The sequence below is a fragment of the Hypanus sabinus genome, unplaced genomic scaffold, assembly GCF_030144855.1.
Source record: "Hypanus sabinus isolate sHypSab1 unplaced genomic scaffold, sHypSab1.hap1 scaffold_1054, whole genome shotgun sequence".
Taxonomy (NCBI): Eukaryota; Metazoa; Chordata; class Chondrichthyes; order Myliobatiformes; family Dasyatidae; genus Hypanus; species Hypanus sabinus.
Window position 1 is genome coordinate 26,982 of NW_026779108.1, and position 27,813 is coordinate 54,794.

The 27,813-nt window shown below is 48.2% G+C and overlaps 1 protein-coding gene across 1 annotated transcript in view; it reads right to left on the reverse strand.

The window, feature by feature from the left end:
- LOC132386195 (uncharacterized) overlaps positions 1-27,813 on the reverse strand; it is a 136,696-nt gene that overhangs the window by 7,998 nt on the left and 100,885 nt on the right. The gene's annotated exons all lie outside the window — the stretch shown is intronic.

Consider the following 27,813-nt stretch of genomic DNA (forward strand, 5'->3'; position numbering starts at 1 on the left):
TGGGAAGTGATTGGTGAACGAGATACAGGACTGGAGAAGGGGGAGTCTGATAGGAGAGGACAGAAGTCTGATAGGAGAGCTGGGAAGTGATTGGTGAACGAGATACAAGGCTGGAGAACGGGGAGTCTGATCGGAGAGGACAGAAGTCTGATAGCAGAGCTGGGAAGTTGGTTGGTGAACGAGATACAGGGCTGGAGAAGGGGGAGTCTGATAGGAGAGGACAGAAGTCTGATAGGAGAGCTGGGAAGTGATTGGTGAACGAGGTACAAGGCTGGAGAAGGGGGAGTCTGATAGGAGAGGACAGAAGTCTGATAGGAGAGCTGGGAAGTGATTAGTGAACGAGATACAGGACTGGAGAAGTGAGAGTCTGATAGGAGAGGACAGAAGTCTGATAGAGCTAGGAAGTGATTGGTGAATGAGATACAGGGCTGGAGAAGGGGGAATCTGATAGGAGAGGACAGAAGTCTGATAGGAGAGCTGGGAAGTGATTGGTGAACGAGATACACAACTGGAGAAGTGGCAGTCTAATAGGAGAGGACAGAAGTCTGATAGGAGAGCTAGGAAGTAATTAATGAAGCAGATACAGGGCTGGAGAAGGGGGAATCTGATAGGAGAGGACAGAAGTCTGATAGGACAGCTGGGAAGTGATTTGTGAACGAGATACAGGGCTGGAGAAGGGGGAGTCTGATAGGAGAGGACAGGAGTCTGATAGGAGAGCTGGGAAGTGATTGGTGAACGAGATACAAGACTGGAGAAGGGGGAGTCTGATAGGAGAGGACAGAAGTCTGACAGGAGAGCTCGGAAGTGATTGGTGAACGAGATACAGGGCTGGAGAAGGGGGAGTCTTATAGGAGAGGACAGAAGTCTCATAGGAGAGCTGGGAAGTTGATTCGTGAACGAGATACAGGGCTGGAGAAGTGGGAGTGATAGGGGAGCTGGGAAGTTGGTTGGTGAACGAGATACAGGGCTGGAGAAGGGGGAGTCTGATAGGAGAGCTAGGAAGTACTGGGTGAACGAGGTACAGGACTGGAGAAGGGGGAGTCTGATAGGAGAGCTGGGAAGTGATTGGTGAACGAGATACAGGGCTGGAGAAGGGGGAGTCTGAAAGGAGAGGACAGAAGTCTGATAGGAGAGCTGGGAAGTGATTGGTGAATGAGATACAGGACTGGAGAAGGGGGAGTCTGATAGGAGAGGACAGAAGGCCATTGGAGAGCTGGGAAGTGATTGGTCAATGAGATACAGGGTTGCAGAAGTGAGAGTCTGATAGGAGAGGACAGAAGTCTGATAGGAGAGCTGGGAAGTGATTGGTGAACGAGATACAGGGCTGGAGAAGGGGGAGTATGAAAGGAGAGGACAGAAGTCTGAGAGGAGAGCTGGGAAGTGATTGGTGAACGAGATACAGGGCTGGAGAAGGGGGAGTCTGATAGGAGTGCTTGGAAGTGATTGGTGACTGAGATACAGGGCCGGAGAACGGGGAGTCTGATAGGAGAGGACAGAAGTCTGATAGGAGAGCGAGGAAGTGATTGGTGAACGATATACAGGGCTGGAGAAGGGGGAGTCTGATAGGAGTGCTTGGAAGTGATTGGTGACTGAGATACAGGGCTGGAGAAGGGGGAATCTGATAGGAGAGGACAGAAGTCTGATAGGAGAGCAGGGAAGTGATTGGTGAACGAGATACAGGGCTGGAGAAGGGGGAGTCTGATAGGAGAACTGGGAAGTGATTGGTGAACGACATACAGGGCCGGAGAAGGGGGAGTCTGATAGGAGAGGACAGAAGTCTGATAGGAGAGCTGGGAAGTGATTTGTGAACGAGATACAGGACTGGAGAAGGGGGAGTCTGAGAGGAGAGGACGGAAGTCTGATAGGAGAGCAGGGACTAGATTGGTGAACGAGATACAGGGCTGGAGAAGGGGGAGTCTGATAGGAGAGGACAGAAGTCTCATAGGAGAGCTGGGAAGTTGATTGGTGAACGAGATACAGGGCTGGAGAAGTGGGAGTCTGATAGGAGAGCTGGGAAGTGATTGGTGAACGATATACAGGGCTGGAGAAGGGGGAATCTGATAGGAGAGGACAGAAGTCTGATAGGAGAGCTGGGAAGTGATTGGTGAACGAGATACACAACTGGAGAAGTGAGAGTCTAATAGGAGAGGACAGAAGTCTGATAGGAGAGCTAGGAAGTAATTAATGAAGCAGATACAGGGCTGGAGAAGGGGGAGTCTGATAGGAGAACTGGGAAGTGATTGGTGAACGACATACAGGGCCGGAGAAGGGGGAGTCTGATAGGAGAGGACAGAAGTCTGATAGGAGAGCTGGGAAGTGATTTGTGAACGAGATACAGGACTGGAGAAGGGGGAGTCTGAGAGGAGAGGACGGAAGTCTGATAGGAGAGCAGGGACTAGATTGGTGAACGAGATACAGGGCTGGAGAAGGGGGAGTCTGATAGGAGAGGACAGAAGTCTGATAGGAGAGCTGGGAAGTGATTGGTGAACGAGATACAGGACTGGAGAAGGGGGAGTCTGAGAGGAGAGGACAGAAGTCTGATAGGAAGCTGGGAAGTGATTGGTGAACGAGATACAGGGCTGGATAAGGGGGAGTCTGATAGGAGAGCTGGGAAGTGATTGGTGAACGATATACAGGGCTGGAGAAGGGGGAGTCAGATAGGAGAGCTGGGAAGTGATTGGTGAACGAGATACAGGGCCGGAGAAGGGGGAATCTGATAGGAGAGGACAGAAGTCTGATAGGAGAGCTGGGAAGTGATTTGTGAATGAGATACAGGGCTGGATAAGGGGGAGTCTGATAGGAGATGACGGAAGTCTGATAGGAGAGCTGGGAAGTGATTGGTGAATTAGATACAGGACTGGAAAAGGGTGAGTCTGATAGGAGAGGACAGAAGTCTAATAGGAGAGCTGGGAAGTGATTGGTGAACGAGATACAGAACTGGAGAAGTGAGAGTCTAATAGGAGAGGACAGAAGTCTGATAGGAGAGCTAGGAAGTGATTGGTGAATGAGATACAGGGCTGGAGAACGGGGAACCTGATAGGAGAGGACAGAAATCTGATAGGAGAGCTGGGAAGTGATTGCTGAACGAGATACAGGGCTGGAGAAGGGGGAGTCTGATAGGAGAGCTAGGAAGTAATTAATGAAGCAGATACAGGGCTGGAGAAGGGGGAATCTGATAGGAGAGGACAGAAGTCTGATAGGACAGCTGGGAAGTGATTTGTGAACGAGATACAGGGCTGGAGAAGGGGGAGTCTGATAGGAGAGGACAGGAGTCTGATAGGAGAGCTGGGAAGTGATTGGTGAACGAGATACAAGACTGGAGAAGGGGGAGTCTGATAGGAGAGGACAGAAGTCTGACAGGAGAGCTGGGAAGTTGATTCGTGAACGAGATACAGGGCTGGAGAAGTGGGAGTGATAGGGGAGCTGGGAAGTTGGTTGGTGAACGAGATACAGGGCTGGAGAAGGGGGAGTCTGATAGGAGAGCTGGGAAGTACTGGGTGAACGAGGTACAGGACTGGAGAAGGGGGAGTCTGATAGGAGAGCTGGGAAGTGATTGGTGAACGAGATACAGGGCTGGAGAAGGGGGAGTCTGAAAGGAAAGGACAGAAGTCTGATAGGAGAGCTGGGAAGTGATTGGTGAATGAGATACAGGACTGGAGAAGGGGGAGTCTGATAGGAGAGCTGGGAAGTGATTGGTGAACGAGATACAGGGCTGGAGAAGGGGGAGTCTGAAAGGAGAGGACAGAAGTCTGATAGGAGAGCTGGGAAGTGATTGGTGAATGAGATACAGGACTGGAGAAGGGGGAGTCTGATAGGAGAGGACAGAAGGCCATTGGAGAGCTGGGAAGTGATTGGTCAATGAAATACAGGGTTGCAGAAGTGAGAGTCTGATAGGAGAGGACAGAAGTCTCATAGGAGAGCTGGGAAGTTGATTGGTGAACGAGATACAGGGCTGGAGAAGTGGGAGTCTGATAGGAGAGGACAGAAGTCTGATAGGAGAGCTAGGAAGTGACTGGTGAATGACATACAGGGCTGGAGAAGAGGGAGTCTGATAGGAGAGGACAGAAGTCTGATAGGAGAGCTGGGAAGTGATTGGTGAACGAGATACAGGACTGGAGAAGGGGGAGTCTGAGAGGAGAGGACAGAAGTCTGATAGGAAGCTGGGAAGTGATTGGTGAACGAGATACAGGGCTGGATAAGGGGGAGTCTGATAGGAGAGCTGGGAAGTGATTGGTGAACGATATTCAGGGCTGGAGAAGGGGGAGTCAGATAGGAGAGCTGGGAAGTGATTGGTGAACGAGATACAGGGCCGGAGAAGGGGGAATCTGATAGGAGAGGACAGAAGTCTGATAGGAGAGCTGGGAAGTGATTGGTGAACGAGATACAGGGCTGGAGAAGGGGGATTCTGATAGGAGAGGACAGAAGTCTAATAGGAGAGCTGGGAAGTGATTGGTGAACGAGATACAGAACTGGAGAAGTGAGAGTCTAATAGGAGAGGACAGAAGTCTGATAGGAGAGCTAGGAAGTGATTGGTGAATGAGATACAGGGCTGGAGAACGGGGAACCTGATAGGAGAGGACAGAAATCTGATAGGAGAGCTGGGAAGTGATTGCTGAACGAGATACAGGACTGGAGAAGTGAGTGTCTGATAGGAGAGGACAGAAGTCTGATAGGAGAGCTAGGAAGTAATTAATGAAGCAGATACAGGGCTGGAGAAGGGGGAATCTGATAGGAGAGGACAGAAGTCTGATAGGACAGCTGGGAAGTGATTTGTGAACGAGATACAGGGCTGGAGAAGGGGGAGTCTGATAGGAGAGGACAGGAGTCTGATAGGAGAGCTGGGAAGTGATTGGTGAACGAGATACAAGACTGGAGAAGGGGGAGTCTGATAGGAGAGGACAGAAGTCTGACAGGAGAGCTCGGAAGTGATTGGTGAACGAGATACAGGGCTGGAGAAGGGGGAGTCTTATAGGAGAGGACAGAAGTCTCATAGCAGAGCTGGGAAGTTGATTCGTGAACGAGATACAGGGCTGGAGAAGTGGGAGTGATAGGGGAGCTGGGAAGTTGGTTGGTGAACGAGATACAGGGCTGGAGAAGGGGGAGTCTGATAGGAGAGCTGGGAAGTACTGGGTGAACGAGGTACAGGACTGGAGAAGGGGGAGTCTGATAGGAGAGCTGGGAAGTACTGGGTGAACGAGGTACAGGACTGGAGAAGGGGGAGTCTGATAGGAGAGCTGGGAAGTGATTGGTGAACGAGATACAGGGCTGGAGAAGGGGGAGTCTGAAAGGAGAGGACAGAAGTCTGATAGGAGAGCTGGGAAGTGATTGGTGAATGAGATACAGGACTGGAGAAGTGAGAGTCTGATAGGAGAGGACAGAAGTCTGATAGGAGAGCTGGGAAGTGATTGGTGAACGAGATACAGGGCTGGAGAAGGGGGAGTATGAAAGGAGAGGACAGAAGTCTGAGAGGAGAGCTGGGAAGTGATTGGTGAACGAGATACAGGGCTGGAGAAGGGGGAGTCTGATAGGAGTGCTTGGAAGTGATTGGTGACTGAGATACAGGGCCGGAGAACGGGGAGTCTGATAGGAGAGGACAGAAGTCTGATAGGAGAGCGAGGAAGTGATTGGTGAACGATATACTGGGCTGGAGAAGGGGGAGTCTGATAGGAGAGGACAGAAGTCTGATAGGAGAGCTGGGAAGTGATTGGTGAACGAGATACAGGGCTGGAGAAGGGGGAGTCTGATAGGAGTGCTTGGAAGTGATTGGTGACTGAGATACAGGGCTGGAGAAGGGGGAATCTGATAGGAGAGGACAGAAGTCTGATAGGAGAGCAGGGAAGTGATTGGTGAACGAGATACAGGGCTGGAGAAGGGGGAGTCTGATAGGAGAACTGGGAAGTGATTGGTGAACGACATACAGGGCCGGAGAAGGGGGAGTCTGATAGGAGAGGACAGAAGTCTGATAGGAGAGCTGGGAAGTGATTTGTGAACGAGATACAGGACTGGAGAAGGGGGAGTCTGAGAGGAGAGGACGGAAGTCTGATAGGAGAGCAGGGACTAGATTGGTGAACGAGATACAGGGCTGGAGAAGGGGGAGTCTGATAGGAGAGGACAGAAGTCTCATAGGAGAGCTGGGAAGTTGATTGGTGAACGAGATACAGGGCTGGAGAAGTGGGAGTCTGATAGGAGAGGACAGAAGTCTGATAGGAGAGCTAGGAAGTGACTGGTGAATGACATACAGGGCTGGAGAAGAGGGAGTCTGATAGGAGAGGACAGAAGTCTGATAGGAGAGCTGGGAAGTGATTGGTGAACGAGATACAGGACTGGAGAAGGGGGAGTCTGAGAGGAGAGGACAGAAGTCTGATAGGAAGCTGGGAAGTGATTGGTGAACGAGATACAGGGCTGGATAAGGGGGAGTCTGATAGGAGAGCTGGGAAGTGATTGGTGAACGATATACAGGGCTGGAGAAGGGGGAGTCAGATAGGAGAGCTGGGAAGTGATTGGTGAACGAGATACAGGGCCGGAGAAGGGGGAATCTGATAGGAGAGGACAGAAGTCTGATAGGAGAGCTGGGAAGTGATTTGTGAATGAGATACAGGGCTGGATAAGGGGGAGTCTGATAGGAGATGACGAAAGTCTGATAGGAGAGCTGGGAAGTGATTGGTGAATTAGATACAGGACTGGAAAAGGGTGAGTCTGATAGGAGAGGACAGAAGTCTAATAGGAGAGCTGGGAAGTGATTGGTGAACGAGATACAGAACTGGTGAAGTGAGAGTCTAATAGGAGAGGACAGAAGTCTGATAGGAGAGCTAGGAAGTGATTGGTGAATGAGATACAGGGTTGGAGAACGGGGAACCTGATAGGAGAGGACAGAAATCTGATAGGAGAGCTGGGAAGTGATTGCTGAACGAGATACAGGGCTGGAGAAGGGGGAGTCTGATAGGAGAGCTAGGAAGTAATTAATGAAGCAGATACAGGGCTGGAGAAGGGGGAATCTGATAGGAGAGGACAGAAGTCTGATAGGACAGCTGGGAAGTGATTTGTGAACGAGATACAGGGCTGGAGAAGGGGGAGTCTGATAGGAGAGGACAGGAGTCTGATAGGAGAGCTGGGAAGTGATTGGTGAACGAGATACAAGACTGGAGAAGGGGGAGTCTGATAGGAGAGGACAGAAGTCTGACAGGAGAGCTGGGAAGTTGATTCGTGAACGAGATACAGGGCTGGAGAAGTGGGAGTGATAGGGGAGCTGGGAAGTTGGTTGGTGAACGAGATACAGGGCTGGAGAAGGGGGAGTCTGATAGGAGAGCTGGGAAGTACTGGGTGAACGAGGTACAGGACTGGAGAAGGGGGAGTCTGAAAGGAGAGGACAGAAGTCTGATAGGAGAGCTGGGAAGTGATTGGTGAATGAGATACAGGACTGGAGAAGGGGGAGTCTGATAGGAGAGCTGGGAAGTGATTGGTGAACGAGATACAGGGCTGGAGAAGGGGGAGTCTGAAAGGAGAGGACAGAAGTCTGATAGGAGAGCTGGGAAGCGATTGGTGAATGAGATACAGGACTGGAGAAGGGGGAGTCTGATAGGAGAGGACAGAAGGCCATTGGAGAGCTGGGAAGTGATTGGTCAATGAAATACAGGGTTGCAGAAGTGAGAGTCTGATAGGAGAGGACAGAAGTCTCATAGGAGAGCTGGGAAGTTGATTGGTGAACGAGATACAGGGCTGGAGAAGTGGGAGTCTGATAGGAGAGGACAGAAGTCTGATAGGAGAGCTAGGAAGTGACTGGTGAATGACATACAGGGCTGGAGAAGAGGGAGTCTGATAGGAGAGGACAGAAGTCTGATAGGAGAGCTGGGAAGTGATTGGTGAACGAGATACAGGACTGGAGAAGGGGGAGTCTGAGAGGAGAGGACAGAAGTCTGATAGGAAGCTGGGAAGTGATTGGTGAACGAGATACAGGGCTGGATAAGGGGGAGTCTGATAGGAGAGCTGGGAAGTGATTGGTGAACGATATACAGGGCTGGAGAAGGGGGAGTCAGATAGGAGAGCTGGGAAGTGATTGGTGAACGAGATACAGGGCCGGAGAAGGGGGAATCTGATAGGAGAGGACAGAAGTCTGATAGGAGAGCTGGGAAGTGATTGGTGAACGAGATACAGGGCTGGAGAAGGGGGAGTCTGATAGGAGAGGACAGAAGTCTAATAGGAGAGCTGGGAAGTGATTGGTGAACGAGATACAGAACTGGAGAAGTGAGAGTCTAATAGGAGAGGACAGAAGTCTGATAGGAGAGCTAGGAAGTGATTGGTGAATGAGATACAGGGCTGGAGAATGGGGAACCTGATAGGAGAGGACAGAGTTCTGATAGGAGAGCTGGGAAGTGATTGCTGAACGAGATACAGGACTGGAGAAGTCAGTGTCTGATAGGAGAGGACAGAAGTCTGATAGGAGAGCTAGGAAGTAATTAATGAAGCAGATACAGGGCTGGAGAACGGGGAATCTGATAGGAGAGGACAGAAGTCTGATAGGACAGCTGGGAAGTGATTTGTGAACGAGATACAGGGCTGGAGAAGGGGGAGTCTGATAGGAGAGGACAGGAGTCTGATAGGAGAGCTGGGAAGTGATTGGTGAACGAGATACAAGACTGGAGAAGGGGGAGTCTGATAGGAGAGGACAGAAGTCTGACAGGAGAGCTCGGAAGTGATTGGTGAACGAGATACAGGGCTGGAGAAGGGGGAGTCTTATAGGAGAGGACAGAAGTCTCATAGCAGAGCTGGGAAGTTGATTCGTGAACGAGATACAGGGCTGGAGAAGTGGGAGTGATAGGGGAGCTGGGAAGTTGGTTGGTGAACGAGATACAGGGCTGGAGAAGGGGGAGTCTGATAGGAGAGCTGGGAAGTACTGGGTGAACGAGGTACAGGACTGGAGAAGGGGGAGTCTGATAGGAGAGCTGGGAAGTACTGGGTGAACGAGGTACAGGACTGGAGAAGGGGGAGTCTGATAGGAGAGCTGGGAAGTGATTGGTGAACGAGATACAGGGCTGGAGAAGGGGGAGTCTGAAAGGAGAGGACAGAAGTCTGATAGGAGAGCTGGGAAGTGATTGGTGAATGAGATACAGGACTGGAGAAGGGGGAGTCTGATAGGAGAGGACAGAAGGCCATTGGAGAGCTGGGAAGTGATTGGTCAATGAGATACAGGGTTGCAGAAGTGAGAGTCTGATAGGAGAGGACAGAAGTCTGATAGGAGAGCTGGGAAGTGATTGGTGAACGAGATACAGGGCTGGAGAAGGGGGAGTATGAAAGGAGAGGACAGAAGTCTGAGAGGAGAGCTGGGAAGTGATTGGTGAACGAGATACAGGGCTGGAGAAGGGGGAGTCTGATAGGAGTGCTTGGAAGTGATTGGTGACTGAGATACAGGGCCGGAGAACGGGGAGTCTGATAGGAGAGGACAGAAGTCTGATAGGAGAGCGAGGAAGTGATTGGTGAACGATATACTGGGCTGGAGAAGGGGGAGTCTGATAGGAGAGGACAGAAGTCTGATAGGAGAGCTGGGAAGTGATTGGTGAACGAGATACAGGGCTGGAGAAGGGGGAGTCTGATAGGAGTGCTTGGAAGTGATTGGTGACTGAGATACAGGGCTGGAGAAGGGGGAATCTGATAGGAGAGGACAGAAGTCTGATAGGAGAGCAGGGAAGTGATTGGTGAACGAGATACAGGGCTGGAGAAGGGGGAGTCTGATAGGAGAACTGGGAAGTGATTGGTGAACGACATACAGGGCCGGAGAAGGGGGAGTCTGATAGGAGAGGACAGAAGTCTGATAGGAGAGCTGGGAAGTGATTTGTGAACGAGATACAGGACTGGAGAAGGGGGAGTCTGAGAGGAGAGGACGGAAGTCTGATAGGAGAGCAGGGACTAGATTGGTGAACGAGATACAGGGCTGGAGAAGGGGGAGTCTGATAGGAGAGGACAGAAGTCTCATAGGAGAGCTGGGAAGTTGATTGGTGAACGAGATACAGGGCTGGAGAAGTGGGAGTCTGATAGGAGAGGACAGAAGTCTGATAGGAGAGCTAGGAAGTGACTGGTGAATGACATACAGGGCTGGAGAAGAGGGAGTCTGATAGGAGAGGACAGAAGTCTGATAGGAGAGCTGGGAAGTGATTGGTGAACGAGATACAGGACTGGAGAAGGGGGAGTCTGAGAGGAGAGGACAGAAGTCTGATAGGAAGCTGGGAAGTGATTGGTGAACGAGATACAGGGCTGGATAAGGGGGAGTCTGATAGGAGAGCTGGGAAGTGATTGGTGAACGATATACAGGGCTGGAGAAGGGGGAGTCAGATAGGAGAGCTGGGAAGTGATTGGTGAACGAGATACAGGGCCGGAGAAGGGGGAATCTGATAGGAGAGGACAGAAGTCTGATAGGAGAGCTGGGAAGTGATTTGTGAATGAGATACAGGGCTGGATAAGGAGGAGTCTGATAGGAGATGACGAAAGTCTGATAGGAGAGCTGGGAAGTGATTGGTGAATTAGATACAGGACTGGAAAAGGGTGAGTCTGATAGGAGAGGACAGAAGTCTAATAGGAGAGCTGGGAAGTGATTGGTGAACGAGATACAGAACTGGTGAAGTGAGAGTCTAATAGGAGAGGACAGAAGTCTGATAGGAGAGCTAGGAAGTGATTGGTGAATGAGATACAGGGTTGGAGAACGGGGAACCTGATAGGAGAGGACAGAAATCTGATAGGAGAGCTGGGAAGTGATTGCTGAACGAGATACAGGGCTGGAGAAGGGGGAGTCTGATAGGAGAGCTAGGAAGTAATTAATGAAGCAGATACAGGGCTGGAGAAGGGGGAATCTGATAGGAGAGGACAGAAGTCTGATAGGACAGCTGGGAAGTGATTTGTGAACGAGATACAGGGCTGGAGAAGGGGGAGTCTGATAGGAGAGGACAGGAGTCTGATAGGAGAGCTGGGAAGTGATTGGTGAACGAGATACAAGACTGGAGAAGGGGGAGTCTGATAGGAGAGGACAGAAGTCTGACAGGAGAGCTGGGAAGTTGATTCGTGAACGAGATACAGGGCTGGAGAAGTGGGAGTGATAGGGGAGCTGGGAAGTTGGTTGGTGAACGAGATACAGGGCTGGAGAAGGGGGAGTCTGATAGGAGAGCTGGGAAGTACTGGGTGAACGAGGTACAGGACTGGAGAAGGGGGAGTCTGAAAGGAGAGGACAGAAGTCTGATAGGAGAGCTGGGAAGTGATTGGTGAATGAGATACAGGACTGGAGAAGGGGGAGTCTGATAGGAGAGCTGGGAAGTGATTGGTGAACGAGATACAGGGCTGGAGAAGGGGGAGTCTGAAAGGAGAGGACAGAAGTCTGATAGGAGAGCTGGGAAGTGATTGGTGAATGAGATACAGGACTGGAGAAGGGGGAGTCTGATAGGAGAGGACAGAAGGCCATTGGAGAGCTGGGAAGTGATTGGTCAATGAAATACAGGGTTGCAGAAGTGAGAGTCTGATAGGAGAGGACAGAAGTCTCATAGGAGAGCTGGGAAGTTGATTGGTGAACGAGATACAGGGCTGGAGAAGTGGGAGTCTGATAGGAGAGGACAGAAGTCTGATAGGAGAGCTAGGAAGTGACTGGTGAATGACATACAGGGCTGGAGAAGAGGGAGTCTGATAGGAGAGGACAGAAGTCTGATAAGTCTGGGAAGTGATTGGTGAACGAGATACAGGACTGGAGAAGGGGGAGTCTGAGAGGAGAGGACAGAAGTCTGATAGGAAGCTGGGAAGTGATTGGTGAACGAGATACAGGGCTGGATAAGGGGGAGTCTGATAGGAGAGCTGGGAAGTGATTGGTGAACGATATACAGGGCTGGAGAAGGGGGAGTCAGATAGGAGAGCTGGGAAGTGATTGGTGAACGAGATACAGGGCCGGAGAAGGGGGAATCTGATAGGAGAGGACAGAAGTCTGATAGGAGAGCTGGGAAGTGATTGGTGAACGAGATACAGGGCTGGAGAAGGGGGAGTCTGATAGGAGAGGACAGAAGTCTAATAGGAGAGCTGGGAAGTGATTGGTGAACGAGATACAGAACTGGAGAAGTGAGAGTCTAATAGGAGAGGACAGAAGTCTGATAGGAGAGCTAGGAAGTGATTGGTGAATGAGATACAGGGCTGGAGAATGGGGAACCTGATAGGAGAGGACAGAGATCTGATAGGAGAGCTGGGAAGTGATTGCTGAACGAGATACAGGACTGGAGAAGTCAGTGTCTGATAGGAGAGGACAGAAGTCTGATAGGAGAGCTAGGAAGTAATTAATGAAGCAGATACAGGGCTGGAGAACGGGGAATCTGATAGGAGAGGACAGAAGTCTGATAGGACAGCTGGGAAGTGATTTGTGAACGAGATACAGGGCTGGAGAAGGGGGAGTCTGATAGGAGAGGACAGGAGTCTGATAGGAGAGCTGGGAAGTGATTGGTGAACGAGATACAAGACTGGAGAAGGGGGAGTCTGATAGGAGAGGACAGAAGTCTGACAGGAGAGCTCGGAAGTGATTGGTGAACGAGATACAGGGCTGGAGAAGGGGGAGTCTTATAGGAGAGGACAGAAGTCTCATAGCAGAGCTGGGAAGTTGATTCGTGAACGAGATACAGGGCTGGAGAAGTGGGAGTGATAGGGGAGCTGGGAAGTTGGTTGGTGAACGAGATACAGGGCTGGAGAAGGGGGAGTCTGATAGGAGAGCTGGGAAGTACTGGGTGAACGAGGTACAGGACTGGAGAAGGGGGAGTCTGATAGGAGAGCTGGGAAGTACTGGGTGAACGAGGTACAGGACTGGAGAAGGGGGAGTCTGATAGGAGAGCTGGGAAGTGATTGGTGAACGAGATACAGGGCTGGAGAAGGGGGAGTCTGAAAGGAGAGGACAGAAGTCTGATAGGAGAGCTGGGAAGTGATTGGTGAATGAGATACAGGACTGGAGAAGGGGGAGTCTGATAGGAGAGGACAGAAGGCCATTGGAGAGCTGGGAAGTGATTGGTCAATGAGATACAGGGTTGCAGAAGTGAGAGTCTGATAGGAGAGGACAGAAGTCTGATAGGAGAGCTGGGAAGTGATTGGTGAACGAGATACAGGGCTGGAGAAGGGGGAGTATGAAAGGAGAGGACAGAAGTCTGAGAGGAGAGCTGGGAAGTGATTGGTGAACGAGATACAGGGCTGGAGAAGGGGGAGTCTGATAGGAGTGCTTGGAAGTGATTGGTGACTGAGATACAGGGCCGGAGAACGGGGAGTCTGATAGGAGAGGACAGAAGTCTGATAGGAGAGCGAGGAAGTGATTGGTGAACGATATACTGGGCTGGAGAAGGGGGAGTCTGATAGGAGAGGACAGAAGTCTGATAGGAGAGCTGGGAAGTGATTGGTGAACGAGATACAGGGCTGGAGAAGGGGGAGTCTGATAGGAGTGCTTGGAAGTGATTGGTGACTGAGATACAGGGCTGGAGAAGGGGGAATCTGATAGGAGAGGACAGAAGTCTGATAGGAGAGCAGGGAAGTGATTGGTGAACGAGATACAGGGCTGGAGAAGGGGGAGTCTGATAGGAGAACTGGGAAGTGATTGGTGAACGACATACAGGGCCGGAGAAGGGGGAGTCTGATAGGAGAGGACAGAAGTCTGATAGGAGAGCTGGGAAGTGATTTGTGAACGAGATACAGGACTGGAGAAGGGGGAGTCTGAGAGGAGAGGACGGAAGTCTGATAGGAGAGCAGGGACTAGATTGGTGAACGAGATACAGGGCTGGAGAAGGGGGAGTCTGATAGGAGAGGACAGAAGTCTCATAGGAGAGCTGGGAAGTTGATTGGTGAACGAGATACAGGGCTGGAGAAGTGGGAGTCTGATAGGAGAGGACAGAAGTCTGATAGGAGAGCTAGGAAGTGACTGGTGAATGACATACAGGGCTGGAGAAGAGGGAGTCTGATAGGAGAGGACAGAAGTCTGATAGGAGAGCTGGGAAGTGATTGGTGAACGAGATACAGGACTGGAGAAGGGGGAGTCTGAGAGGAGAGGACAGAAGTCTGATAGGAAGCTGGGAAGTGATTGGTGAACGAGATACAGGGCTGGATAAGGGGGAGTCTGATAGGAGAGCTGGGAAGTGATTGGTGAACGATATACAGGGCTGGAGAAGGGGGAGTCAGATAGGAGAGCTGGGAAGTGATTGGTGAACGAGATACAGGGCCGGAGAAGGGGGAATCTGATAGGAGAGGACAGAAGTCTGATAGGAGAGCTGGGAAGTGATTTGTGAATGAGATACAGGGCTGGATAAGGGGGAGTCTGATAGGAGATGACGAAAGTCTGATAGGAGAGCTGGGAAGTGATTGGTGAATTAGATACAGGACTGGAAAAGGGTGAGTCTGATAGGAGAGGACAGAAGTCTAATAGGAGAGCTGGGAAGTGATTGGTGAACGAGATACAGAACTGGTGAAGTGAGAGTCTAATAGGAGAGGACAGAAGTCTGATAGGAGAGCTAGGAAGTGATTGGTGAATGAGATACAGGGCTGGAGAACGGGGAACCTGATAGGAGAGGACAGAAATCTGATAGGAGAGCTGGGAAGTGATTGCTGAACGAGATACAGGGCTGGAGAAGGGGGAGTCTGATAGGAGAGCTAGGAAGTAATTAATGAAGCAGATACAGGGCTGGAGAAGGGGGAATCTGATAGGAGAGGACAGAAGTCTGATAGGACAGCTGGGAAGTGATTTGTGAACGAGATACAGGGCTGGAGAAGGGGGAGTCTGATAGGAGAGGACAGGAGTCTGATAGGAGAGCTGGGAAGTGATTGGTGAACGAGATACAAGACTGGAGAAGGGGGAGTCTGATAGGAGAGGACAGAAGTCTGACAGGAGAGCTGGGAAGTTGATTCGTGAACGAGATACAGGGCTGGAGAAGTGGGAGTGATAGGGGAGCTGGGAAGTTTGTTGGTGAACGAGATACAGGGCTGGAGAAGGGGGAGTCTGATAGGAGAGCTGGGAAGTACTGGGTGAACGAGGTACAGGACTGGAGAAGGGGGAGTCTGAAAGGAGAGGACAGAAGTCTGATAGGAGAGCTGGGAAGTGATTGGTGAATGAGATACAGGACTGGAGAAGGGGGAGTCTGATAGGAGAGCTGGGAAGTGATTGGTGAACGAGATACAGGGCTGGAGAAGGGGGAGTCTGAAAGGAGAGGACAGAAGTCTGATAGGAGAGCTGGGAAGTGATTGGTGAATGAGATACAGGACTGGAGAAGGGGGAGTCTGATAGGAGAGGACAGAAGGCCATTGGAGAGCTGGGAAGTGATTGGTCAATGAAATACAGGGTTGCAGAAGTGAGAGTCTGATAGGAGAGGACAGAAGTCTCATAGGAGAGCTGGGAAGTTGATTGGTGAACGAGATACAGGGCTGGAGAAGTGGGAGTCTGATAGGAGAGGACAGAAGTCTGATAGGAGAGCTAGGAAGTGACTGGTGAATGACATACAGGGCTGGAGAAGAGGGAGTCTGATAGGAGAGGACAGAAGTCTGATAGGAGAGCTGGGAAGTGATTGGTGAACGAGATACAGGACTGGAGAAGGGGGAGTCTGAGAGGAGAGGACAGAAGTCTGATAGGAAGCTGGGAAGTGATTGGTGAACGAGATACAGGGCTGGATAAGGGGGAGTCTGATAGGAGAGCTGGGAAGTGATTGGTGAACGATATACAGGGCTGGAGAAGGGGGAGTCAGATAGGAGAGCTGGGAAGTGATTGGTGAACGAGATACAGGGCCGGAGAAGGGGGAATCTGATAGGAGAGGACAGAAGTCTGATAGGAGAGCTGGGAAGTGATTGGTGAACGAGATACAGGGCTGGAGAAGGGGGAGTCTGATAGGAGAGGACAGAAGTCTAATAGGAGAGCTGGGAAGTGATTGGTGAACGAGATACAGAACTGGAGAAGTGAGAGTCTAATAGGAGAGGACAGAAGTCTGATAGGAGAGCTAGGAAGTGATTGGTGAATGAGATACAGGGCTGGAGAATGGGGAACCTGATAGGAGAGGACAGAAATCTGATAGGAGAGCTGGGAAGTGATTGCTGAACGAGATACAGGACTGGAGAAGTCAGTGTCTGATAGGAGAGGACAGAAGTCTGATAGGAGAGCTAGGAAGTAATTAATGAAGCAGATACAGGGCTGGAGAACGGGGAATCTGATAGGAGAGGACAGAAGTCTGATAGGACAGCTGGGAAGTGATTTGTGAACGAGATACAGGGCTGGAGAAGGGGGAGTCTGATAGGAGAGGACAGGAGTCTGATAGGAGAGCTGGGAAGTGATTGGTGAACGAGATACAAGACTGGAGAAGGGGGAGTCTGATAGGAGAGGACAGAAGTCTGACAGGAGAGCTCGGAAGTGATTGGTGAACGAGATACAGGGCTGGAGAAGGGGGAGTCTTATAGGAGAGGACAGAAGTCTCATAGCAGAGCTGGGAAGTTGATTCGTGAACGAGATACAGGGCTGGAGAAGTGGGAGTGATAGGAGAGCTGGGAAGTACTGGGTGAACGAGGTACAGGACTGGAGAAGGGGGAGTCTGATAGGAGAGCTGGGAAGTGATTGGTGAACGAGATACAGGGCTGGAGAAGGGGGAGTCTGAAAGGAGAGGACAGAAGTCTGATAGGAGAGCTGGGAAGTGATTGGTGAATGAGATACAGGACTGGAGAAGGGGGAGTCTGATAGGAGAGGACAGAAGGCCATTGGAGAGCTGGGAAGTGATTGGTCAATGAGATACAGGGTTGCAGAAGTGAGAGTCTGATAGGAGAGGACAGAAGTCTGATAGGAGAGCTGGGAAGTGATTGGTGAACGAGATACAGGGCTGGAGAAGGGGGAGTATGAAAGGAGAGGACAGAAGTCTGAGAGGAGAGCTGGGAAGTGATTGGTGAACGAGATACAGGGCTGGAGAAGGGGGAGTCTGATAGGAGTGCTTGGAAGTGATTGGTGACTGAGATACAGGGCCGGAGAACGGGGAGTCTGATAGGAGAGGACAGAAGTCTGATAGGAGAGCGAGGAAGTGATTGGTGAACGATATACAGGGCTGGAGAAGGGGGAGTCTGATAGGAGAGGACAGAAGTCTGATAGGAGAGCTGGGAAGTGATTGGTGAATGAGATACAGGGCTGGAGAAGGGGGAGTCTGATAGGAGTGCTTGGAAGTGATTGGTGACTGAGATACAGGGCTGGAGAAGGGGGAATCTGATAGGAGAGGACAGAAGTCTGATAGGAGAGCAGGGAAGTGATTGGTGAACGAGATACAGGGCTGGAGAAGGGGGAGTCTAATAGGAGAACTGGGAAGTGATTGGTGAACGACATACAGGGCCGGAGAAGGGGGAGTCTGATAGGAGAGGACAGAAGTCTGATAGGAGAGCTGGGAAGTGATTTGTGAACGAGATACAGGACTGGAGAAGGGGGAGTCTGAGAGGAGAGGACGGAAGTCTGATAGGAGAGCAGGGACTAGATTGGTGAACGAGATACAGGGCTGGAGAAGGGGGAGTCTGATAGGAGAGGACAGAAGTCTCATAGGAGAGCTGGGAAGTTGATTGGTGAACGAGATACAGGGCTGGAGAAGTGGGAGTCTGATAGGAGAGGACAGAAGTCTGATAGGAGAGCTAGGAAGTGACTGGTGAATGACATACAGGGCTGGAGAAGAGGGAGTCTGATAGGAGAGGACAGAAGTCTGATAGGAGAGCTGGGAAGTGATTGGTGAACGAGATACAGGACTGGAGAAGGGGGAGTCTGAGAGGAGAGGACAGAAGTCTGATAGGAAGCTGGGAAGTGATTGGTGAACGAGATACAGGGCTGGATAAGGGGGAGTCTGATAGGAGAGCTGGGAAGTGATTGGTGAACGATATACAGGGCTGGAGAAGGGGGAGTCAGATAGGAGAGCTGGGAAGTGATTGGTGAACGAGATACAGGGCCGGAGAAGGGGGAATCTGATAGGAGAGGACAGAAGTCTGATAGGAGAGCAGGGAAGTGATTTGTGAATGAGATACAGGGCTGGATTAGGGGGAGTCTGATAGGAGAGCTGGGAAGTGATTGGTGAATTAGATACAGGACTGGAAAAGGGTGAGTCTGATAGGAGAGGACAGAAGTCTAATAGGAGAGCTGGGAAGTGATTGGTGAACGAGATACAGAACTGGAGAAGTGAGAGTCTAATAGGAGAGGACAGAAGTCTGATAGGAGAGCTAGGAAGTGATTGGTGAATGAGATACAGGGCTGGAGAACGGGGAACCTGATAGGAGAGGACAGAAATCTGATAGGAGAGCTGGGAAGTGATTGCTGAACGAGATACAGGACTGGAGAAGTGAGTGTCTGATAGGAGAGGACAGAAGTCTGATAGGAGAGCTAGGAAGTAATTAATGAAGCAGATACAGGGCTGGAGAAGGGGGAATCTGATAGGAGAGGACAGAAGTCTGATAGGACAGCTGGGAAGTGATTTGTGAACGAGATACAGGGCTGGAGAAGGGGGAGTCTGATAGGAGAGGACAGGAGTCTGATAGGAGAGCTGGGAAGTGATTGGTGAACGAGATACAAGACTGGAGAAGGGGGAGTCTGATAGGAGAGGACAGAAGTCTGACAGGAGAGCTGGGAAGTTGATTCGTGAACGAGATACAGGGCTGGAGAAGTGGGAGTGATAGGGGAGCTGGGAAGTTGGTTGGTGAACGAGATACAGGGCTGGAGAAGGGGGAGTCTGATAGGAGAGCTGGGAAGTACTGGGTGAACGAGGTACAGGACTGGAGAAGGGGGAGTCTGAAAGGAGAGGACAGAAGTCTGATAGGAGAGCTGGGAAGTGATTGGTGAATGAGATACAGGACTGGAGAAGGGGGAGTCTGATAGGAGAGCTGGGAAGTGATTGGTGAACGAGATACAGGGCTGGAGAAGGGGGAGTCTGAAAGGAGAGGACAGAAGTCTGATAGGAGAGCTGGGAAGTGATTGGTGAATGAGATACAGGACTGGAGAAGGGGGAGTCTGATAGGAGAGGACAGAAGGCCATTGGAGAGCTGGGAAGTGATTGGTCAATGAAATACAGGGTTGCAGAAGTGAGAGTCTGATAGGAGAGGACAGAAGTCTCATAGGAGAGCTGGGAAGTTGATTGGTGAACGAGATACAGGGCTGGAGAAGTGGGAGTCTGATAGGAGAGGACAGAAGTCTGATAGGAGAGCTAGGAAGTGACTGGTGAATGACATACAGGGCTGGAGAAGAGGGAGTCTGATAGGAGAGGACAGAAGTCTGATAGGAGAGCTGGGAAGTGATTGGTGAACGAGATACAGGACTGGAGAAGGGGGAGTCTGAGAGGAGAGGACAGAAGTCTGATAGGAAGCTGGGAAGTGATTGGTGAACGAGATACAGGGCTGGATAAGGGGGAGTCTGATAGGAGAGCTGGGAAGTGATTGGTGAACGATATACAGGGCTGGAGAAGGGGGAGTCAGATAGGAGAGCTGGGAAGTGATTGGTGAACGAGATACAGGGCCGGAGAAGGGGGAATCTGATAGGAGAGGACAGAAGTCTGATAGGAGAGCTGGGAAGTGATTGGTGAACGAGATACAGGGCTGGAGAAGGGGGAGTCTGATAGGAGAGGACAGAAGTCTAATAGGAGAGCTGGGAAGTGATTGGTGAACGAGATACAGAACTGGAGAAGTGAGAGTCTAATAGGAGAGGACAGAAGTCTGATAGGAGAGCTAGGAAGTGATTGGTGAATGAGATACAGGGCTGGAGAATGGGGAACCTGATAGGAGAGGACAGAAATCTGATAGGAGAGCTGGGAAGTGATTGCTGAACGAGATACAGGACTGGAGAAGTCAGTGTCTGATAGGAGAGGACAGAAGTCTGATAGGAGAGCTAGGAAGTAATTAATGAAGCAGATACAGGGCTGGAGAACGGGGAATCTGATAGGAGAGGACAGAAGTCTGATAGGACAGCTGGGAAGTGATTTGTGAACGAGATACAGGGCTGGAGAAGGGGGAGTCTGATAGGAGAGGACAGGAGTCTGATAGGAGAGCTGGGAAGTGATTGGTGAACGAGATACAAGACTGGAGAAGGGGGAGTCTGATAGGAGAGGACAGAAGTCTGACAGGAGAGCTCGGAAGTGATTGGTGAACGAGATACAGGGCTGGAGAAGGGGGAGTCTTATAGGAGAGGACAGAAGTCTCATAGCAGAGCTGGGAAGTTGATTCGTGAACGAGATACAGGGCTGGAGAAGTGGGAGTGATAGGAGAGCTGGGAAGTACTGGGTGAACGAGGTACAGGACTGGAGAAGGGGGAGTCTGATAGGAGAGCTGGGAAGTGATTGGTGAACGAGATACAGGGCTGGAGAAGGGGGAGTCTGAAAGGAGAGGACAGAAGTCTGATAGGAGAGCTGGGAAGTGATTGGTGAATGAGATACAGGACTGGAGAAGGGGGAGTCTGATAGGAGAGGACAGAAGGCCATTGGAGAGCTGGGAAGTGATTGGTCAATGAGATACAGGGTTGCAGAAGTGAGAGTCTGATAGGAGAGGACAGAAGTCTGATAGGAGAGCTGGGAAGTGATTGGTGAACGAGATACAGGGCTGGAGAAGGGGGAGTATGAAAGGAGAGGACAGAAGTCTGAGAGGAGAGCTGGGAAGTGATTGGTGAACGAGATACAGGGCTGGAGAAGGGGGAGTCTGATAGGAGTGCTTGGAAGTGATTGGTGACTGAGATACAGGGCCGGAGAACGGGGAGTCTGATAGGAGAGGACAGAAGTCTGATAGGAGAGCGAGGAAGTGATTGGTGAACGATATACAGGGCTGGAGAAGGGGGAGTCTGATAGGAGAGGACAGAAGTCTGATAGGAGAGCTGGGAAGTGATTGGTGAATGAGATACAGGGCTGGAGAAGGGGGAGTCTGATAGGAGTGCTTGGAAGTGATTGGTGACTGAGATACAGGGCTGGAGAAGGGGGAATCTGATAGGAGAGGACAGAAGTCTGATAGGAGAGCAGGGAAGTGATTGGTGAACGAGATACAGGGCTGGAGAAGGGGGAGTCTGATAGGAGAACTGGGAAGTGATTGGTGAACGACATACAGGGCCGGAGAAGGGGGAGTCTGATAGGAGAGGACAGAAGTCTGATAGGAGAGCTGGGAAGTGATTTGTGAACGAGATACAGGACTGGAGAAGGGGGAGTCTGAGAGGAGAGGACGGAAGTCTGATAGGAGAGCAGGGACTAGATTGGTGAACGAGATACAGGGCTGGAGAAGGGGGAGTCTGATAGGAGAGGACAGAAGTCTCATAGGAGAGCTGGGAAGTTGATTGGTGAACGAGATACAGGGCTGGAGAAGTGGGAGTCTGATAGGAGAGGACAGAAGTCTGATAGGAGAGCTAGGAAGTGACTGGTGAATGACATACAGGGCTGGAGAAGAGGGAGTCTGATAGGAGAGGACAGAAGTCTGATAGGAGAGCTGGGAAGTGATTGGTGAACGAGATACAGGACTGGAGAAGGGGGAGTCTGAGAGGAGAGGACAGAAGTCTGATAGGAAGCTGGGAAGTGATTGGTGAACGAGATACAGGGCTGGATAAGGGGGAGTCTGATAGGAGAGCTGGGAAGTGATTGGTGAACGATATACAGGGCTGGAGAAGGGGGAGTCAGATAGGAGAGCTGGGAAGTGATTGGTGAACGAGATACAGGGCCGGAGAAGGGGGAATCTGATAGGAGAGGACAGAAGTCTGATAGGAGAGCAGGGAAGTGATTTGTGAATGAGATACAGGGCTGGATTAGGGGGAGTCTGATAGGAGAGCTGGGAAGTGATTGGTGAATTAGATACAGGACTGGAAAAGGGTGAGTCTGATAGGAGAGGACAGAAGTCTAATAGGAGAGCTGGGAAGTGATTGGTGAACGAGATACAGAACTGGAGAAGTGAGAGTCTAATAGGAGAGGACAGAAGTCTGATAGGAGAGCTAGGAAGTGATTGGTGAATGAGATACAGGGCTGGAGAACGGGGAACCTGATAGGAGAGGACAGAAATCTGATAGGAGAGCTGGGAAGTGATTGCTGAACGAGATACAGGACTGGAGAAGTGAGTGTCTGATAGGAGAGGACAGAAGTCTGATAGGAGAGCTAGGAAGTAATTAATGAAGCAGATACAGGGCTGGAGAAGGGGGAATCTGATAGGAGAGGACAGAAGTCTGATAGGACAGCTGGGAAGTGATTTGTGAACGAGATACAGGGCTGGAGAAGGGGGAGTCTGATAGGAGAGGACAGGAGTCTGATAGGAGAGCTGGGAAGTGATTGGTGAACGAGATACAAGACTGGAGAAGGGGGAGTCTGATAGGAGAGGACAGAAGTCTGACAGGAGAGCTGGGAAGTTGATTCGTGAACGAGATACAGGGCTGGAGAAGTGGGAGTGATAGGGGAGCTGGGAAGTTGGTTGGTGAACGAGATACAGGGCTGGAGAAGGGGGAGTCTGATAGGAGAGCTGGGAAGTACTGGGTGAACGAGGTACAGGACTGGAGAAGGGGGAGTCTGATAGGAGAGCTGGGAAGTGATTGGTGAACGAGATACAGGGCTGGAGAAGGGGGAGTCTGAAAGGAGAGGACAGAAGTCTGATAGGAGAGCTGGGAAGTGATTGGTGAATGAGATACAGGACTGGAGAAGGGGGAGTCTGATAGGAGAGGACAGAAGGCCATTGGAGAGCTGGGAAGTGATTGGTCAATGAAATACAGGGTTGCAGAAGTGAGAGTCTGATAGGAGAGGACAGAAGTCTCATAGGAGAGCTGGGAAGTTGATTGGTGAACGAGATACAGGGCTGGAGAAGTGGGAGTCTGATAGGAGAGGACAGAAGTCTGATAGGAGAGCTAGGAAGTGACTGGTGAATGACATACAGGGCTGGAGAAGAGGGAGTCTGATAGGAGAGGACAGAAGTCTGATAGGAGAGCTGGGAAGTGATTGGTGAACGAGATACAGGACTGGAGAAGGGGGAGTCTGAGACGAGAGGACAGAAGTCTGATAGGAAGCTGGGAAGTGATTGGTGAACGAGATACAGGGCTGGATAAGGGGGAGTCTGATAGGAGAGCTGGGAAGTGATTGGTGAACGATATACAGGGCTGGAGAAGGGGGAGTCAGATAGGAGAGCTGGGAAGTGATTGGTGAACGAGATACAGGGCCGGAGAAGGGGGAATCTGATAGGAGAGGACAGAAGTCTGATAGGAGAGCTGGGAAGTGATTTGTTAATGAGATACAGGGCTGGATAAGGGGGAGTCTGATAGGAGATGACGGAAGTCTGATAGGAGAGCTGGGAAGTGATTGGTGAATTAGATACAGGACTGGAAAAGGGTGAATCTGAAAGGCGAGGACAGAAGTCTGATAGGAGAGCAGGGAAGTTGGTGAATGAGATACAGGGCTGGAGAAGGGGGAATCTGATAGGAGACGACAGAAGTCTGATAGAAGTGCTGGGAAGTGATTGGTGAACGAGATACAGGACTGGAGAAGTGAGAGACTGATAGGAGAGGACAGAAGTCTGATAGGAGAGCTGGGAAGTGATTGGTGAACGAGATACAGGGCTGGAGAAGGGGGAGTCTGATAGGAGAGCTGGGAAGTGATTGCTGAACGAGATACAGGGCTGGAGAAGGGGGAGACTGATAGGAGGGGACAGAAGTCTGATAGGAGAGCTGGGAAGTGATTGGTGAACAAGATACAGGGCCGGAGAAGGGGGAATCTGATAGGAGAGGACAGAAGTCTGATAGGAGAGCTGGGAAGTGATTGGTGAACGAGATACAGGACTGGAGAAGTGAGAGTCTGATAGGAGAGGACAGAAGTCTGATAGGAGAGCTAGGAAGTGATTGGTGAATGAGATACAGGGCTGGAGAAGGGGGAGTCTGATAGGAGAGGACAGAAGTCTAATAGGAGAGCTGGGAAGTGATTGGTGAACGAGATACAGAACTGGAGAAGTGAGAGTCTAACAGGAGAGGACAGAAGTCTGATAGGAGAGCTAGGAAGTGATTGGTGAATGAGATACAGGCGGGTGGAGTTTCAAGATGGCGACGTAAGCATCTGCCTTTTAGGCGCTCTTTATTTTTTTAACTATAATCACCCTTTAATTAGACCTTTTCGAACTTAATCATATGAGTTGCTACCTTTGATTGACCCTTTTTTCCTAAAATAATAGTTGATCTAATCTTGTCAAACCTAAAATGGCTACAAGTAAGAAATCGGCTAAGGATCCTTTATCCATCGACGCAATTGTTGCTCTTTTGGACACTAAACTGGATGTTAAATTTGCGGTTATGGAAAGTAAATTGGACAATAAACTGGATGCTAAATTTGCGGCTCTGGAAGGCAGACTAGAAGGTAAATTGGACAGTAAACTGTTAAGTTTGGAAAGGAGGATTACTTCGAAAATATCCGATCTTGAAGGAGTTGTTAAATCGCTTGAAACTAAGTTTCAGTCGCAGGCGTTAGAGGTTCAACAGCATGGAAATAAGATCACGACTCTTGAACAATCAATTTGTGAAAAAGCACGTACAATTGAAGTGTTAGAGAAGAAGATAGAGTCGACTGCTAAAACTTTAGATCAGTACAAGTTTAAAATTACTGATCTTGAAAATCGTTCTCGCAGACAGAATTTGCGCATCATCGGAATTCCCGAAAAAGTTGAGTCCGGTGATTTAACTGAATTTTTCTCTAAATTACTGTGGGAAATTTTCGGTGGTGAAGGTTTGAAAAATGAACCTGTTATTGACCGCGTTCATAGAGTTGCGAGGCTTTCGCCTGTGTCTGATAAACCACGAGCGGTGATTGTTCGCCTTCATTATCCTCGTGAGAAAGAGCTTCTAATTCGATTAGCTCGTAAAAAAGGTATGATCTCCTACAGAAATTATTCATTTCGAATAGTTGAAGACTATTCGTATGAAGTTATGAAAGCCAGGATCGCTTTTAAACCAGTGATGGCAGAGATTCATTCGTTTGGTTTTAAACAAGCTTTAATGTATCCAGCGAAGCTTAGAATGGTGCTGCCCGACAACAGTCTACACTTTTTTATCACTCCTGAAGAAGCGAAGAAATTTGTTGAAGAATATCGATCCTCTAGTGCAACTTGAACTATGAGTTACATTGAAGATTGTTTTTTTTTGGAGAGAGGATGTTATTTCATTTTAAGTTTTAACCCTGGAAGTTGGGTTATAACTTCTTATTTTGAACTATGGGTCTGGGTCTTTTTTTTTACTATTATTATTGCTTATAGATGCTGTTTTAATCTTTATAATATCCTTTTTTTATATACGTTTGTATTTTGTAATAATGAATTATTTTTTTTCAAAATGTCGTTTCTTCTTCCCATAAGTCTTTACTTTTTATAAGCGTTTATTTGCTTGCCTGTATTTAGAAATGGAACAAAGGTTTTGAATTCTTTTTCTTTAGTTTTTTTTTAAATATGTTGTAGTGTCTATTAAATCTTTTTTTTATAAAAATATTCTATTTTGATAACTTTTTTTACTATATTTTCTCATTAGATTGCTGAATTTATATTCATATTTTGTAATATGGCTTTCTCAAAATGTCGTTTCTTCTTCCCATAAGTCTTGGCTTGTGAAGCGTCATCTTTGTATCTGAATATGGAATTTCTTTTTTAAAGGTGTATCACATTTTTAAACTTTAATGTGCATTTTTTTTTATTAATGATCTTTCTGGTTTTACTATTTTAGTTTTTTTTTGATTTGTCTGATATGGGTGTGTATGTGTATGTGTATGTATATATATATATATATAAATGTAGGTATATATATATATTTTTTTTTTTTGCAACTCTATATTTTAATTGGGGTGTTATATAGTTTTTTCTTAAAAAATTTTCTTATGGAGCTGCCATCTTGAAATGGGGGTAATATTAGTATTAGTTTATGCGCCTGCCGCTTGGCTTTCTTTCAAAGGGTGGGGGGAGGGGGGAGGGATCTTTTTTCATGCTTTTGCTTTTTATTTTTTTGCTTTTAGTTTATGGGCTGACTTTAAATTGTTAATATTGTTGAGGTGTCAGGATCTCCGGTTGCTCCTGAATCAATTTTCCTTCTTCCTAAATTGTGGGTTATGTGTCTTTTTAACCTTTTATGATACACACAATTAATATTGGTATGATGGATAAATCTATTAACTTTATCTCGTGGAATACTAATGGTTTAAATCATCCGATTAAACGTAAAAAAATATTTAAAGTATTCCATAGATTGAACGCTAATATTATTTTTGCACAGGAGACCCACATTAGGAGGGAGGATAATCAACGTTTTTTTAGGTTCTGGAAAGGTCAACAATTTCACTCAAATTGTACCGCTAAAATTAGGGGTGTGTCTATTTTTATAGACGCCTCAATTTCGTTTACACATTATGAAATTATTTCTGATCCACAGGGTAGATTTTTGTTGATAACTGGTTCACTTTTTAATCGGAAAGTTGTTTTAGTTAATATTTATGCTCCAAACTTTGATTGTCCTGAATTTTTTAAACGTTTATTTACTTCTTAATTTGAATGAATATATGTTGATTATGGGTGGAGACTTTAATTGTTGTTTGAATCCTTCGATGGATAGATCTAAACCTATTCGAACTCTTCCGAATAGATCAGCTTTACTTATTAATTCTTTTATGGTTGATTCTGGAATTACTGAAATATGGCGGTTTTTGAACCCTAAAGGTAAAGAATTTTCATTTTTTTCACATGTATATCATAGTTATTCTAGAATTGATTACTTTCTTATTGATCATCGTTTATTAACAGATGTTATTGATTGTAAATACGATTCTATTGTTATTTCGGATCATGCGCCTTTGAAGTTATCTATCAAGATTTCGGATTCTTCTATCAATACTAGATCTTGGAGACTTAATGCTACTTTACTTCAAGATCCAGAATTTATTACCTTCATAAAACAACAAATTGACTTATTTTTTTCAACAAACTATAATGAAGAGATTGATAAAGGAATACTTTGGGACTCTTTCAAGGCTTTTATTCGTGGACAAATTATTTCATATTCCGCTGGTAAAAGAAAACAAAGATATTCAGATATAGCTTTATTGGTGGATAAAATTAAAGAAATTGATAAGATTTATTCCGTTACTCCTACCAAAGAACTTTATAAGAAGAGAGTTGAGCTTCAAATGGAACATAGTTTATTATTATCTTCTTCAATTGAGAATCAATTAATTAAGACTAGGGCTCAATTTTATATTCATAGTGATCGAACTGGTAAATTGTTAGCTAATCAATTAAAAGCTATTTCGACTAAGCGACAAATTATTAAAATTCGTAAACAAGACGGTAATTTAACTACTGATTATAAAGAAATCAATAACACTTTTCAAGATTTTTATAAATCTTTATATCAATCAGAATTTGACGGTGACCGGTTTACGATGGATAATTTTTTTAATAATTTGAATATTTCTAAACTGATAGATGAAGATTGTAGCTTGCTTGATGCTCCTATTTCTATGGATGAAATAAGAGAGGCTATCTCATCGATGAATTCAGGGAAAGCTCCTGGTCCTGATGGTTTTATTGTAGAATTTTTTAAAACTTTTTCTTTATTGCTTTCTCCTTGGCTATGTGAAATCTTTAATGATGCGTTTGTTAAGAAGAGATTACCTCAATCGTTTTATGAAGCTACTATCTCTTTAATTCTTAAAAAAGATAAAGATCCTACCTTATGTGCATCTTATCGCCCTATATCATTATTAAATGTAGACTCTAAGATTCTTACAAAAATTTTAGCCATTAGATTAGAAAAGGTATTACCACAGATTATTTCAGAAGATCAAACTGGTTTTATTAGGAATCGATATTCCTTTTTTAATATTAGAA